Here is a 16,736-nt window from a genome sequence, read left to right as displayed (position 1 = left end):
AAAACCCTAAACAGCACAGAGAGTTGGAAAGGAAATCTAGAAAAAGGAGCAAAGCAATGTGCAAATTCAACCCTAGCTCCCTGGCCAGGAGTAAACACAAATACTCCTGGGAAAGGGAAAATCCCAGCAACCCCACTCATAGCGACAGATGGGCAATTCTAATTGCAAGGGAATTCCAGTCTTTAAAGCTTTAAATCCAGTTTGAGGATCCAGCTGGTCTAAGAGTGACTGCTCTTCTCCAAACAAGGCACAAACTTTAGGCAACACAAGGTCCCAGCTACCACGACAGTCACTGCTAGCTGCCATGTTGGCCTGGGGCTGACAAGACTGCTGATGCCATCAAAAGCCTTGGACTGTAGTAGTAATAAGCGTGAGTCTCACTTGTGGGGAAGATCTCCTTCCCAGCTCCTAACCTTGGGGTTGTAGTCACTGCTGCAAAGCCCTGGTTTCAACCCTGCCTGTAAATCTGGAGCTGGGAAAATTCTTGCCTAAGTCGCAAAGGTCTAGGATTGTGGGTACAACTGGCCCCATCACCATCACCATCTGTTTCACCTGACATGAACTAGAGAAGGTCTCCTTCACAGTTCAAAGCCTTAAGATTTTAACCACTGGTGCACTCTTGGTTTAACTTCCGCCTAGCCATCCACTGGGACCTGGAAGAGGTCTTAGTCACTTTCCACAGGAACATGGTTACCAGCAGCCCTATCCTCCCTCACAACTTCTACTCACCCTACATGAACTAGAGAACGTCTCCTTCCTGGCCCACGGCCTTGACACTGCAGTTTCTAGCATAAAAGGTCCCAGCATAAACCAAGCTTGTACCTGGAAAGTAGGGGAAGCTACCATCTGTGTCCTACAGCTCCAGGACTGTGGCTACCAAGGCCACAACCCTTGCTCAACCATAGCATCTCGAGAAATTCTCACCAACATCTTGTACTATCAGAAGAGTGAATACTAGCACAAGTCAAAATAGCATCTGTACATATGCAAGAAAACCTGGTAAAGTTCCTCGCCATAGCCACAAAATGTGATCTGCAGCTGCTAGTACCTAAGACCCTATACTTCTTGTGCTTGTCCATTGGGACATTAAGACACTTCCTACAAAAGTAGGTGACAGTGCTATGAGCCCCACCACCAACTTCAATCACTCCCAAGCCCCACTGAAGGTTCCCTTAGTGTGTTATATATGTATAGAAGAATCAGTTCAGCAACAAGATATTACAATTGCAGGTATACGTATGCTCCCAAATAGGAACAGTCAAATATACAAAGCAAATATTAGATCCAAAGGGAGAGAGTTTAATGTAGTAATGATTAGGAACTTCAGTACCTCACTCTGCTCAATGAATTGAAAGTCAAAACTACCCATCCCCCAAAAAGATCAACAATATTAATCCTGAGAATTGAGCCATACAGCAAATGGACTTAACAGACACAGGAAATTCTCTCCAACATCAGTAAAATACATAATATATTCCAAAGCCAGTAGAACATTCTCCAGGATAGACCACATGTGAGGGCATAAAGCAGCTCTCAATAAATTTAGAAAATATAAAGCATGTTCTTTATCTTCTCAGACCACAATGTAGTAAAGCTACTAAACAGAAGAATAGAAAGGATAGTAAAACATGGAAATTGAATATGATCCTACAATCATAAATGACCAATGGGGGATGAAAAAATAAGAAGATAAATGAATATAATCTCTACAAGTTACAGTAAATATAATATTGAGAAGTATATTACAGCAATAAATGAAAATAATGAAAAAGAAAGATTTTAAAAATGAGTAACTTATGTACCTTTGAGGACTTAGGCCAAAAGAAAACAAAAGTTTATAGAGGGAAAGAAATAAGGATCAAAAGCAGAAATAAGTGCAATAGGGTTTCTAAAATTGGTACAAAAACTGGGCATGCTGGAGCATTCCTGTAATCCCAGCACTCCAGAGAGCTGATGCAGGACAATAGCAGGTTCAAGCCCAGCAGAAACAACTATGTGAGACAATGGTTCAAATTAAAAAATAAAGAGCTGGGAATATATCTCAGTAAAAGGCAATCCTCAGTATCACTCAGGAAATAAATACATAAATAGTAAAAGATCAAAACAATGAGCTGCTTTTTTGAAACAGTAAACAAAATTGGCAAACCTATAGTGAGAATAAACAAGAAAAATGAGATGAAAAATCAAAATACAAAATTAGAAATGAAAATTGAGACATTACAACCATTATCACAAAAATATAAAAGTTAATTAGGGATAGCTATGAAAGACTATGGGCTAACAGATTGGAAAACCTAGAAGAAATGGGTAGATTCCTGAATACAATATACCAAAAACGCAATGAAGTATAGAAAACGTAAGCAGTCCAATAAGAAATCATTACACTGAACCAGTAACTTTAAAATTCCCATCTAAAAAAGTTCAGGATTTTATGCCTTTGTTGAATTCTTAAAAACATTAAAGATGAATTAATTCTATTCCTAATCTATTACAAAAATTTTCATGGGAAGAAACTCAGGAAAATTATATTTATGAGACCAGCATTACCCTCATACAAAAGTCAGGCAAAGATACAGCAACAACATAAAAAGGAAACTATAGATCCGTATCTTTTATGAACATAAATATAAAAGTCTTTGATGAGATGATACCAAACTGAATTCAACAACACAACAGAAAGAGCATAATCCATGACTGAGTGGGATTCACCCAAGAATGGTGCAACATATACAAGTCAATAACCATGATACAACACATCAACAGAATGAAAGACAAAGACCACATGATCAGTAAATGGAGATCAACCTTTCATGAACATTCAACATATCTCCATGACAAAAACTTAGCAAATCGAGCATTTAAAAAAAATACCTAAAATTCTAACAATTACACACAAAAAACCTACAGCAACTTATTCTACCGAATGGAGAAAAGGTGAAATAATTTCCTCTAAGATCAAAAACAAGACAAGAACGCTTAATCTTATGTAATGTAGACTTGGAAGTTATAGCAAGAGCAGTCAGATAAGAGAAAAAAATAATATCCAAACCAGAAAGGAAAAAAAATTACCCATGTTGGAAGAAGATACAATTTTATAAATATTCCCCCCAAAAACTATGAAAACTAATGAATAAATTCAATAAAGTGGCAGGATTTAAAAATCAACATACCAAAAAATAATACATACCAATAATAACCTTCCCAAAAAAAGAAATCAAGAAAGCAATCCCATTCACAATAGCTATAAAAATATTTAGAAATAAATTTCATCAAGGAAATAAAAGATTTCTAGAAAATTATAAAGATCTGATAAAAGTAATTACACAGCACACAAAAATGGAAAGATCCCGTGCCCATATCTCAGAAAGATTACTGTGAAAAAGACCACTCTAACCAAATTAGAACATTCAGTGCAATTCCCAATATAATGTCAATGACTGTTTGCTCAGATTTGGACAAAATCCTAAAATTGATATGGACCCACAAAAGACCCACAAGGGTGAAAGCAGGAGACGTAAAATATTAACCAATAATGAACTTCTGTCATTTTCAGCAACATAGATTGAACTGGAGATGATTAGGTAAAGAGAAATACATCAGACACAGAAAGATAAATACTGCATGTTCTTTCTTGCTCATTTGTAAAAACTAATAGGTCAGTCTCATAAATGAACAGAATTGAGTAGTAGTCACTAGAAACTAAGTGGTAGAGGAAGAAAGAGGGGTATGGAAAAAAGTTTAATAAGGAACACCTAAACATAGAGCAGAAGAATTAGTTCTAGATATTCTATACAATGGAATAACTATTTTTAAAATAATTTACGATATGTTTCAGAATAACCAGAACAGTTTGAAGTTACCAGAATAAGAAATAGTTTTGAGAATCAATGAATGAGATCACATTAAATTAAAAAGCTTCTGCACAGCAAAATCACTGACCAAAAGAGTTAAAAGAAAACCTATAGAATGGGGAAAAAAATTTGCCAGTGAATCCTCAAGGGGAATGGAAAGGAGATGACAAAAGGAATTAAGGTGAATTATGTACATTACCAAATTCCCACAAAAACTATAAACATTATATATTATACACATATACTAATAAACTAAAACAGCTTTGAAATCATAAAGACAGAGAGGGGTCACAAGAGAAGGAGGTAAAACAAAATCAGGACGTGTTGTGTACATGTACCAACTATCTGTGAGGAATGTAACAATGATGCCTGCAAACATATACTAATAAAAGTAAATTTTTAAAAGAATAAAAAAGAGTGTGAAGTTCCCAACATACAAATACTTAATTTTTGAAGAGAAATGCTATTACCGTGATTTAGACATTCTGCTTTGTTTATATGTGTCAATTACCACCGCATAACCCATGAAAATGTACAGTTATTTCTTAATTAAAAGTAACGAGAGTAATTTTGTGTTGTTTGAGTCCACTAAATTTATAAGGATTTTACAACAGGAAACAAATGCACTAGGCTATGACCCACTGATCTCCACACTTGCTGTCAAATAAAAGGAGTCGTTTTCACTTTTAAAAAAAATGTGAGCAAAAATAAATGTTTTCTACTCATGTCTTTTACACTTATTCTGAGCAGCGTGTAAGGCAGAGGGGTGTGCACACTGCAGATGTGCTGTGAGGAAGGTCTAATCTACGCATCTATGACTTTTAAGCCGTTAGTTATGCAGAAAATGCCATCTTATCATCTGAAACTTTTCTATTTTACTGTTCAAAAATGTAGTGGTTAACAAAGAATACTTCAGATTTTCAATTTTGAAATGACCATTTTCTTTTTTGTCAGATCCTAAACAGCAAGGAAATTCGTAATTAAAAATATTTCTAAACCTTGAAAGATAGAAAGCCAAGAGCTCCACATTAATGTGTAAATTTTCTTTATGACTCATTTAAATGAACCTCCTTTCTCCATTGTGCAAGGATGATAAGTATCCTATTGCACTAATAACCTTTCAATATTATTAACTATGTTTTCCTTTTAGGTCTAAAATAAGTACCTGGTTGCTGGGTAAGAAAAATCTCTTGAGAGAAATGGCTGCTAAATAGTGTTTGTTTCTATAAACAGAAAATATGTCATTAATCCAGCTTTATCCCAGGGAGAATAGTTGTTTACATGCATTACGGTGATTTTATTGTATCTTATTAAGGAATAATGGCAAACTAAAGCAACTGCATTAACATAGTCTTGTAATAAAGGTAACGTTTTTGCTATCCTAATTAGTTACCCTCATTTTATAGTGAATGAAGCCAGATATGTTTGGGTTATGTTCAAATCTTTCACAGGACTTCCTTTTTATCTCAGGTTTGAAATGCATTTGTTTTCAGCACAGGTGTGCCAAGCTTCTATGCAGGACTGTCCCAGAAAACAAGTCCAAACATCACATGAAAAGGGCTGATCACACCTCAAAAGGTTTCCCAAACTCTCTATTTAAAAAAGTCTCCCAATAGATATTGCATATTGGACTAACTACCCCCTTGTGTAATTTATTAGGCCACTTGCCCTGCTGTATGACCAAACAGAGCTACAGTAAGTTACACCTAAGCAGTTATGTACTTAGGGATTTGGAATCACATGTTTAAAAATGATAGGAGCTTTATAGTTGTTTTTTGTTTGTTTGTTTGTTTTTCTCCGGTACCGGGAACTGAACTCATGACCTTGCGCTTGCCAGGCAGGTGCTTTGCTGCTAAGCTAAATCCCCAGCCCCGATAGGAGCTTTAAAAAATGGGTTCTCAGTACTTTGCATCTCACTTGAAACACACACACACACACACACACACACACACACACACACACTCTCACATTTAACTTTGCTTTAATAAGTGGGAGCACCAGTGAACAGCTTTCTCCTCCCTCACACTTGCTACTTCTCATATACTTCACCATTCTTTACATATGAGTGACATCAGCTTGGCTTGCTGAGAATCGTTTTTATAAACAAAAAAAGGGACATTTGCATGAAAACAGATACTCTGATCATCATAAATGTCAATTTTCTCTAAGCTATAATAAGAAATTGGATTCTTATTTGTGAAAATAAGAATCCTCTTTCTTATTGCTTTATCAACAAAAGAGCACCACCTATTTAAGGTAACATTTGTATTATCTTGATCACATTCACAGAAATTAAGTGCCAGTGAACCATGATGCATTGGAGGCAAAGTGGTGTTTTATTGGATGTAGATTTCATTTCTGTCCAGGGGTGACAGGTCCTGAGAACGAGGTACCATGGATAAAAAGAAAAGTAAGAGAAACGAGAGAGACAAAATTCTGGGATCAGGGGGCTTACAGCCTCTTGGACTGCAGACTCGATTAGCAATCTCAGTCACTTTTATTGAGTGAGAACCAAGGGCATAGCTAGTACAAATGGACAGATACCAAATGTTTGAGATTTTTAGCAAGGATAATACAGCTAATTAAAGGATTATCTTTCTCCACATGTAATCCAACACATGCCTGTAATCTCAGCACTTGGGAGGCTGAGACAGGAGGATCGGCGTTAACTCAAAGCCAGTCCAGGCTCTATAGTGAAGGCTTATCTTAAGAAATCCTAACAAACAATAAACAAATCATTGTGTGTCCTCAGTGCTTTCTCTAACAAAAGAATGTCCTTCTCCACAGTTTTTATTTCAGCATTTGAAAAAATCTAAGAGTTGTGATTTATATCTTAATTGTAGCCTACATAAACACCAATGGCTATAAGGTCACAAGCCAAATCCTGTACGTCCACATATGAAGAAACTAAAATCCAAGTTGCTCTTTGGCAAGTGTGTGGTTAACAGTGGGGGAAGGGTGGGAAGAAAATTCAAGAATGGATTATGGGAAAAAAAAGGTCTAGCAGATTAAACTCAGAAATGATTTTAGTATATTATTTACACATGGCAGTCAGGTATTATGTGTAAGTAAATTAGTATTTATTTGGAAGTCCCTATAGATAAAGGTTCATGAACAACTGTCAGCTAGTGTGCAAAGAAGTCAGACTAAGTAAAAAACAATGTTTTTAATTCAAGTGTTTATAGGAGAAAGAATTTCACAGCATCTACTAGAACGCCAAAGTTAGGCTTGTGTCTTTCATGTTGACTGAACCCTAAAGGGTGAGCATAATGCTTAGTTCACAGTAAATGTTTAATGAATGGTGATGAATATGTAACTAATACAGACAAAAGAATGTCTCAGAAATGAACCTATCAGAAACGAACCTTTAAGACCATCAGAAAAAGCAGGTTTGTATAAAGCTATGAATATTAGACCTACTATGTGAAGGAAGAGAACTATCTTGCTAGATTCACTGTAGTGTCCAGAAGGCCAAAGCTTGAAGAAGAGCAGATTTATAGAGTCTTGTGGACCGGTATGGGTGATTTTAAGGTGAGTCTCTGAGAGGTGCACCTCAGTAAAGTTAAAGTCTACAACACTTATATCTCTGGACTGGTGGCGACAGCGTGGCAATCATGAAACAAATCTTGATGAGCAAACTCATCAAGATTTCTCCAATTCTCTGGAGAAACAGCACCAGTTGGGTGTTTTACACATGCACACACACAGAACATATCTAAAGAGATTTATTATAATAAATTGACATAAAATTATGGAAGCTGGTAAGTCCCAATGCCATAGCTCTAGTTCAAAGGCCCCCAGGACTTGAAGCCCAGCAAAAGTGACATATCAGTACAGTGAAAAGGCCAGAAAAAAATTACTGTATATGCTAGTTCAAAGGATATTTGCAGAGAGGATTATCTTACTCTTAGGAAGGTCAGTCTGTTTGATCTCATGGTGTCTTGAATCAGTTAGGTGAGTCCAAACAGTATTATGGAGGACACTACTTCACTCACTCTATTAATTCAAATGTTAATCTCCTCAGATATGATCCCAGAAACACTCAGAATGTCTGATCAAATGTCTGGACATTTTCTATTTTGGTCAATTTGACCAGTAAAATTATCCATCACACTTGAAGAATCAACTGCTTGATTCACAAGTTACCTCCCAAGGTTACTAAAAAAAAAAAAAAAAACACCTCATGTTTGCTTGTCCACAGTATAGGTTTACACAGCGGCTGAATAGTATGCCTTTTCCCATGTAGGTTTTGGTCCCAGACTTTTATCAATACTATCAAAATCTCAAGTTTCAAATGAATATTCTTAAGCCAGTGTTGTCAGATTTTCTATCCATGAGATCTCATGGTTACCCTAAGGTGAGCAAATTTTACACTGTTCCTCTAAACATGAAAACTACATAAACCACATGAAATTGTCCCAGTGTCATAGGTATACTCACACTGACCATGCAGACAGATGAGGAAATATTCTAGAGTTGAAAACAGCTAAACTATCTTGGTACTGACCTGATCTTGAAGATGTGCCCACCTTACTTCCCTGGCACTGCATCTATAGCACAAGCTAGGTGAAGTTTGGGAATTCACTAGTTAACAGGATCAAATTAGAACTTCCAATCAAATATTTAAGGCCTCTGTTATGGTTGATACATTGTGTCAACTTGGGGAGTCTAGAGGTTTGGCTAAGTGACTCAGCAGGAAGCCAGGGTGCCTACTTTGTATACATCCTGAGCCTGTGGAAGAGGAGGGCATGGAGATTATGTGAGAGCTACACGCCCCTTAGGTGGGGGTAGCTTGTTTACAGAGTAAGGCAGAAAAAGAAGCTGCTTGCCGCCATTCCTCCCTTTTGCTCTGGCTGCACTGCTGTTTGGCTGCCATTCCCCCCTTCGCTCTTGTTGCTTTGCTGTCTTCTGCCTCGGAGCCAACCAAGTATGGACTGAAACCTCTACAAATACAATACCTTATTTGTGAGCCAAATAAACCTTTCCTTCCTTCATTTTGGGTGTTGGGTATTTTGTCTCAGCAACGAGAGAAAAGTAACTAAGACAGCCTCAAAAGAGAACTTCAGCTTTGAGCAAATTAGCGAGTCTCAATTGTTATAGATTCAGGATTGGTAGAGTGTAGCCCATGAGCCTCGTGAGTTAATAGGAACTCCACCCCTCCCACTGTCATTTTACATAGCGTGTATAGTAGCTCCCACGCCACAGCAGGGCCAGACATTAATCAGTTTACTAGAGTCTGTATGGCAGGCACAGACTAAAATATTTCCTCTCCAGATCTTTAAAATGCAACTTGCCAACCTCTGATCTAGATAAAAGTATACATGGAAATTTTATAAACTGTCCACCTACACAGAGCACTGCTAAATGTTAATTCTGTAGCTGTACCTCGCCCTCATAATCTAGCAGAAAGCTGTGTTTTAATCTTAAATATTTTGTTCCTTTTTCATACTTAATGTGATTTGTCATTAAGATTCTAAGCATATTTAGCTTTCTATTCATGGAGTCCCCAAAGAGAAAATCAACAAGTCTCAATGTTTATGAAGCAGTAATTACAAAGAATTTATTGTGTGTAAAATAAGTGATATATGACCTGGAACTCTAATACATCTAAAAATACCTTACAAAATATATGATGTGCAGTTTTGCTTTGATGTACGCTGCTTTTGACTCATTGTAAAGTTTATTAGATAAACAGTTAGATGTGTGCATTTTTCTCCCAAATGTTCATTTATCGATGGGCTATTCCTGACTTGCTCTAATAGTAACAAAACACTAAGACAGTCACCACATGAATATGTATCTATGATGAATATTCATTTAATTCATATCTTTACGAGGAGCTTCATAGCTGACAAGGCAATAAACAAGCTTTTTCACGCTCATTTTAATTCTGGGTTCACTTGCTTTCCCCACTGTTAGGTCTTTACCAAGGTAAATTCTGTATATTGTGGCTTGATTTGGCACATCTTACTCTAATTTGCATCCTATATTAACTCTCTTTTAAAATATAATGCTAAGAACAGTGATTAATTACTTCACAGATTTGCCATCTGCTTCATTCAAATCCAACAAGGTGAGAAATGACAACTTTGGACTAAGGAAAATGAATGTTAATGAGGTTGTGCTTCTACTACCCTATGTGGGGGGGAAAAAAAAGGCAAGTAAGCCTTCTATGTGAGTCAGTGGTATGCTAGTATGTGTTTAATAACGACCTTTTCTGGCTTTATTCCAGCTTTATTAAGGTATGACTGAATTTTAAATTGTGTATATTTAAGATAGGCATATATATAACATACATATATAGTGAATTGATCACTACAATCAAGTTAATTAAAATATCCACCACTTCTGTAGTTATCTTGTGTGTGTGTATACGTGTATGTGTGTGTGATGAGAACATTATGAAACGAATATAAAGGATTATATTCAACTTAACTATTCCTTTTCTAGATATCTTTCTGATATTATTAAAGACATAATATTACATTGATACATGCCTATCTATATTTATAGCAGCACAATTCATGATAGCTAAATCTTGGAAGTGCCTTATAGGTCCATCAACAGATAAAAAATGTGTGGTATTTATGCACAATGGAATACTACTCTATTGCAAAGAAGGATAAACTAGTCATGGATAGGAAAATGGATACACGTTGAAACCATACTGTTAAGCAAAATAAATCAGACACACAAGCTTCAATATCAGTGATTTCCTCTTAGATGAGAAAGATAATGGGAAATAAAGAGACAGGTCTTTTGCATATGGGAAGGGGACTAAGATATGGTGGTGAGGAAAAGGGGATAAAAAAGTTAAGATATATAGATAAATGACAGATGATAGATGATTAATAGATAGATAGATACAGACAGATGATATATAGATAGATAGATAGATCCCATGAGAATGTAATAATTATGTGCAGCAAACATGTACTAATAACAATTTTAAAGTTGAAAAGGATCAACAAAAATATTTTCTTAGTAAATTTGGCCAATTCAGTACATAACATGATGGCTACATAACATAATCAACAAAAATTTGTTAAACAAAAATTCAGTGAATGAATGATTGCTCTGAAAAAGAACCTCCCATGTTGTACCCAAGTTTGCACAAAATATTCAGTTGTAGAATATAGCTAGTTCTCTTAGAAACTGATGATAATATTTTACCTGTTTAATAAACATCAAATATTCAATTTAAATATTAGATCATCAAAGCCCACCATTGCCTAATATAAGGAAGATTTTTCATAGTTACATAGCACCTAAAATTTTTCTAGTATATATGAACTTCAATAAAATTTAAGAAAAATTCTTAATTTGGGTAATAAGGTACTATCATTGTATTTTCACATTACTACAAGTTTTACAGTTTTAAAATGTTATAAAAGAGAAAAAGTAAACATGTAACCTTACCAAATTTTTTATTTCATCTAAAACTCATACTCAGTGGAGTTCATTAAGCTACTTTGATAGTTTTAGAATCTAAATCCATTTTTTTATTTTTTGAAGGAGGTGGCTTTCAAAATGTTGAATTATTCTGAAACTTAAGTTAATCTTAAATTAGTCCCTGAGTAGAGGGTAGAAACAGAGGATACTTCTGTTATTCATTAAATATGGACCACAGATCACATCATTCAAGGATACCTTTCTCAAGGAAAAGACAAAGGTGACCTCAGTGGTCTTCTTCATCAGTCAAAGGGACTTCCTGGTGATATGGACCCCATTTTGATATCTGGACAGGACCTTGGTCTCTGTTCGTAAATCCATAGTAGGGCTTCTACATACCACCATCATATTTTGTTTGTTTGGAAATAGATTTATTTCTGCGTCTTCTTCCACCAGAAAACTTCAGGAATCAAGTTTTTTGTTTTTCTTATTTTGATCTTCCCGTCTACCTTGAACTTTGTCCCCAATTATTAGCAGCTAATAAATTTTTCTACGTCAGCAACTGCCATCTCTAACCTACCATATACTGTACCCTATCAATTCCTTTGCTTAAGAATATTCTCAAAAATTTAACTGCTTAAACCTATAAACAGAGTGCATGTGTTATTTACAGTTCTACAGTTCTTAGCAATACTACTGTACTATATAAACCCTTAAAAGCACCAGTAAAATTACACTGGTAGAATAGAAGTATTCTAACATTCAAAGAGAAGAGCCATCTGTTGTCAAAACAACAGAAATTCAGAGTGACATAAAAAGTTTTCTGTAACCTCAATCTGTGCCTGTAGAAACTAGTTCATGATTCTTCTCCATTAAGATTTCTTATAGATGAAACATCCTGTTCTAAAAAAATGTAAATAAAGGTAAAATTTTATTTAAGATTCTGCTTTTATACCTTCCTAGGCTAGTCAAAATTTTTATTATTCAATTCACAAAACTATTAAAAGCTGTTGAGATTTATAATTAAGCAAAACCTGCCTGAATGTGAGAAACCTGAGAGGTATATGATATCATTAACTGTGAGATCATATTCATATCACATATCACAATATCACTAAGCATGATATGTCAACTTGAGTTGAGTAAGAACCACCCAGTAAATTAGTAAATCTCTCATGTGGATAACTGACATGTATACCAAAAAATAAGGAGGGAAGACCCACATCAGACGTAACTGGAACAAACTAATAGGCTTGTAGCATGGATGGAATAAAAAACTAAAGGAAGAATCTTTGTCTTTTCTTTGGAGGAGCTCCAACCTGCACCATTGCCTTTAGAGCTTTGTCTCCAGCAACTTTATCCGTCCTATGAAGACTCTTGATTTCCCAGTGCAGATTCACACTACAGTGAAATTCCAGGCCTTCCAGTTTGGACTTCTACTGGATCTTCCAGCTCACCAGTGCACAGATAGCCATTTTGGATTTGTCCACCTCTAATTCCACAGATGGCCAATGCATCTCTTCCCATTCTGATCCTGTAAGCCTCATAAGTCCCTTGTATAACTATATATATATTTTAGATTAATTTCATTCCTCTAATGAACCTTAAGTAATACAGATTTGGGTACCAAAAGTTGTTCTGGAGAAACAGAATTTTAAGGATGAATTTTTCTAAACTGTTTAGTTATCCTTGAAGTGGGCTCATATGATTGCACTCAAAATTGCCATACGTTGTATTTTTGATAATGTCAAGAGTACTGATAATCTATAGTAAAGTAATATCTAACAGAGATCCATTTAATTATCCTAGTTCACCACTTGTGAGATGCAAGGAATTTAGTGACTCTACATGTGATACCTTTAACATTTTTGCAAAAGCAGGAAATATAATGATGCTTGCTGAATGCTCTTAGCATCTCTAGACAAACTAGCGAAATAAAATCAGGAGCTCTAGAGGTGGAAAAAAAAAAACAAAAAAACAAAAAAAAAACCCGCTAAGGGCTTCTATACATGAGGACAAATTAATAAAGGAAAATGAAGAGCTCAGAGATTCAAATTCCTGCTCCAGACACCCATTAAGAATCTCACAGTGTCTAACTGTTTCCAAAGGAAGAATCTTCTCCTTTTAGTCATAGGGCTGAATTTGTTAAAAAATAATAATAATAATAATAATAATAAACTAACCACAAGCCCTCATACTTCAATAGACTGAATTAAAGCACAAGTTCAGTGCTCAGCCTCAAAGATTAAAAGTCTAATTACAATAATTCATCCAACAAACATTAACAACAATTTTTGGCAAAATAAGTTTCAGATGATATCTAAATCTGCTTCCATTGTTGAAATATTAAAGTTTGTAAAGCAAAAACAGATCGTATAAAATGGGCTCATTCTGTCTTTTAAAAAAATAACAGCACTGGCATTTTTTAAAAAATAGGTAACAGCATTAATTATTGGGATTTTAGTAAGTTACTTGATATGGTACCTGCAAGACGTGACTAAGTTATTCTAGACAACCAATTGTCTGATCTTCATGTAGGCATAAATGGAAAATTTCATTTCAATTATATGTCAAAAATGTGAATAGAAGATGATAGCTTGTGTTGGCACTTCAAATTTATATACACATCAATATATTTTATGAATGTAAAAATAGGTATATATTAAACTCAGGGACATGAAAATTAAAGGTTGATATATTAAAGCAAGTAAGAGACAGAACTCAAATCACTTGACTAAAAAAATCACTTATCATCATAAGATTCTGTGTTGTATATTTCATTGTCCTTTGTAGCTCTGTTTTCCTCCAATAAATAATAGGAGTCTCCTTAAAAATTGATGCATTATCTAGCTTGTTAAAATATGACAGAGGAAGCCCGGTGAGTCACCACTGCAACTTCCTGACCAGCATGCAAGGCAGGCAGAACCCTGGGCACCCTCTGGGGCCTGGTGGCTACTCACCACACCCATAGTATGCCTTCCAGGGCTGGGCTGAATCCCAGACATCTTCAGGAAGCCTGGTGAGTCACCACTGCGCCTCCCTGACCAGCGTGCAAGGCAGGTGGAACCCTGGGTACCCTCTGGGGTCTTGGTGACTACTCCACGCACACATAGTGTTTCTGCAGGTGCTGGGCTGAATGCTAGACACCTTTAGGAACCCCAGTGGGCCACTCCAGTGCCTCCCACACTAGTGTGTAAGGCATGTGGAGCCCTGATGACTTCTGGGGCCTTTGTGGTCTCTGCCAGAACAACTCGCACCTCCCTTAGACCTCAGCTGAAACCTGGAAAGAGTCAGCAGCTTCAGGGAATCCACCCTCACCCCTCCCCTGCCAGTGTGGGGAGCAGGCTCTGTCTTGGGCAATATCTGAAGCCTCAGTAAACACTATCTGCATCCTCCCTACTCTTGTGGAAGCTGAGCCAAGGCCCAGACAGTTTCAGGAATTCTGGGGAGCCTTCCTTGCCCTTCCCACACACGCCTGGGAGCCAACTGAATGCAAGAGGTTTGGGAGCATCTGGGACCCCACTTTGACACCACTCACCAGTACAGGAGCTTCACTGAGCACTGTCGATCTTCAGACACTTGCCCTGCCACTCACACACAACTGAGAGAGTGAAGCTGCACTCCAGGGAGCCTCTGGATGTTCAAAAATGACAAAAGGAAGGAGCAAAGTGCAATCCTAGACCTTCACACCACGCAAAACAAGTTCAGGAGACATCAACACAGAAGAGCCTGGAAGTTATACACCTGAAATTTCTGAAATGATAGCAACTGAATAAAGAAACAACTCCATCAGGCCACACAAGACATCTGATCAGAAAAAAGAAATAACAACAAAATCAAAGAAATATTCAGCATATCCAAACATGACATTGACAAGAAAATAGAAGAGCATATTCAATTCAGGAAAACCTTGAGGGAACAATATAGAAAAGAACTAGAAGGTATGAAACAGATTCAAACAGATATTCAGGAAATTAAAAATTCCATTGAAAGCAGGCAAAACCACCTGAATGAAGCTGAAGATAGACTTTCAGACCTTGAAGACAGCACTTCCACTAATAAACATGGACAGAGGGATCTCTTAAAAACAACAAGGAACCAGTATAAAACAATTCAATAACTGCAATATGAAGGAAAGAAAAACAAGGTCAGATTAATAGGTATCAATGAAACAGCAGGTGTCAACACAAATGACATAAAAAGACTATTTGCAGAAATAACAGTAGAAAATTTCCTAGGCATGGAAAAACAATAGGACATACAGGTAAATGAAGCACATAAAACTCCAGTTAATCAAAACCAAAATAAATCTATACCCAGACATATGGCAATCAAGATTCCTGAAACTTAAGAAAAGATCAGATTACTTCTCAACACAAGTCATTAAGGCAAGAAGAGCTTGGAGTGAACTATTTCAGGTACTGAAAGAAAACAACTTGCAACCCAGATTGATGTACCCTGCAAAACTTTCCTTTAAATTTAATGGAGAAATAAAATATTTTCATGATAAAGAACAAATGAAGAAATTCATGAGCGCCAAACCAATCCTACAAAGAGTACTAAAAGATCATCTAGAAAGACGTAAAACAGACCACAACATCAAGAACAACAGAAAGGACTCATCAAGCAGAGCAGGCAATTAGAAGGAAAAAGGAGATTCAACAGCAGGAAAATAGCATGACAAAGATAAGCCAGTACCATCAATGTAAATGGTCTCAATGCACCAACCAGAAAAAGCAGACTAGCAGAGTGGATCAGGAAACAAAATCCAACTATATGCTGTATACAAGAAACACATTTAACTCAAAATGAAATTCATAGTCTAAAAAATTAAAGGATGAAAACATTACTCCATGGGACAGGAACCCAGAAAAAAGTGGGTGTAGCTATTTGGTTTGCAAACATGAACTTCAAACCAAGAACAATCAAAAGAGATAAAGAAGGTCTCTACATACGTGTGAGGGGACAGCTTCAAGAGGAAGAGATAACAATCATAAACATCTATGCACCAAATATAGGAGCACCCACCTATATAAGACAAATTTTAACATACATGAAAAATGAAATAAGTAGCAACAGAATCATAACAGGGGACTTTAACACAAAATTGTCACAAAGAAATAGATCAACTAGACAAAAAATTGGGAGAGAAATAACAGAACTTAACCCAACTTGTGAACATATTGACTTAGTAGACCTTTACAGAGTTTCCACCCAACAGCATCAGAATACACATTCTTCTCAGCTGCAATGGGACGTTCTCTAAAATAGACCATATACCAGTACATAGAACATGTTTGAGTAAACGCAAAGGAATTGAAATTATCCCATGTATACTATCAGACCATAGTGCAATGAAATTGGAAATTAATGACAAAAGGAAACACAACAACTCCATAAACAGTTGGAAATTAAATAATATCCTCCTAAACAACCAATGGGTCACAAATGAAATCAAAGTAGAGATTAAACAGTATTTACAATCAAACAAAA

The sequence above is a fragment of the Chinchilla lanigera genome, unplaced genomic scaffold (assembly GCF_000276665.1).
Source record: "Chinchilla lanigera isolate Chin_1 unplaced genomic scaffold, ChiLan1.0 scaffold00005, whole genome shotgun sequence".
NCBI classification, from domain to species: Eukaryota; Metazoa; Chordata; class Mammalia; order Rodentia; family Chinchillidae; genus Chinchilla; species Chinchilla lanigera.
Note: the sequence above shows the minus strand (reverse complement) of the source record.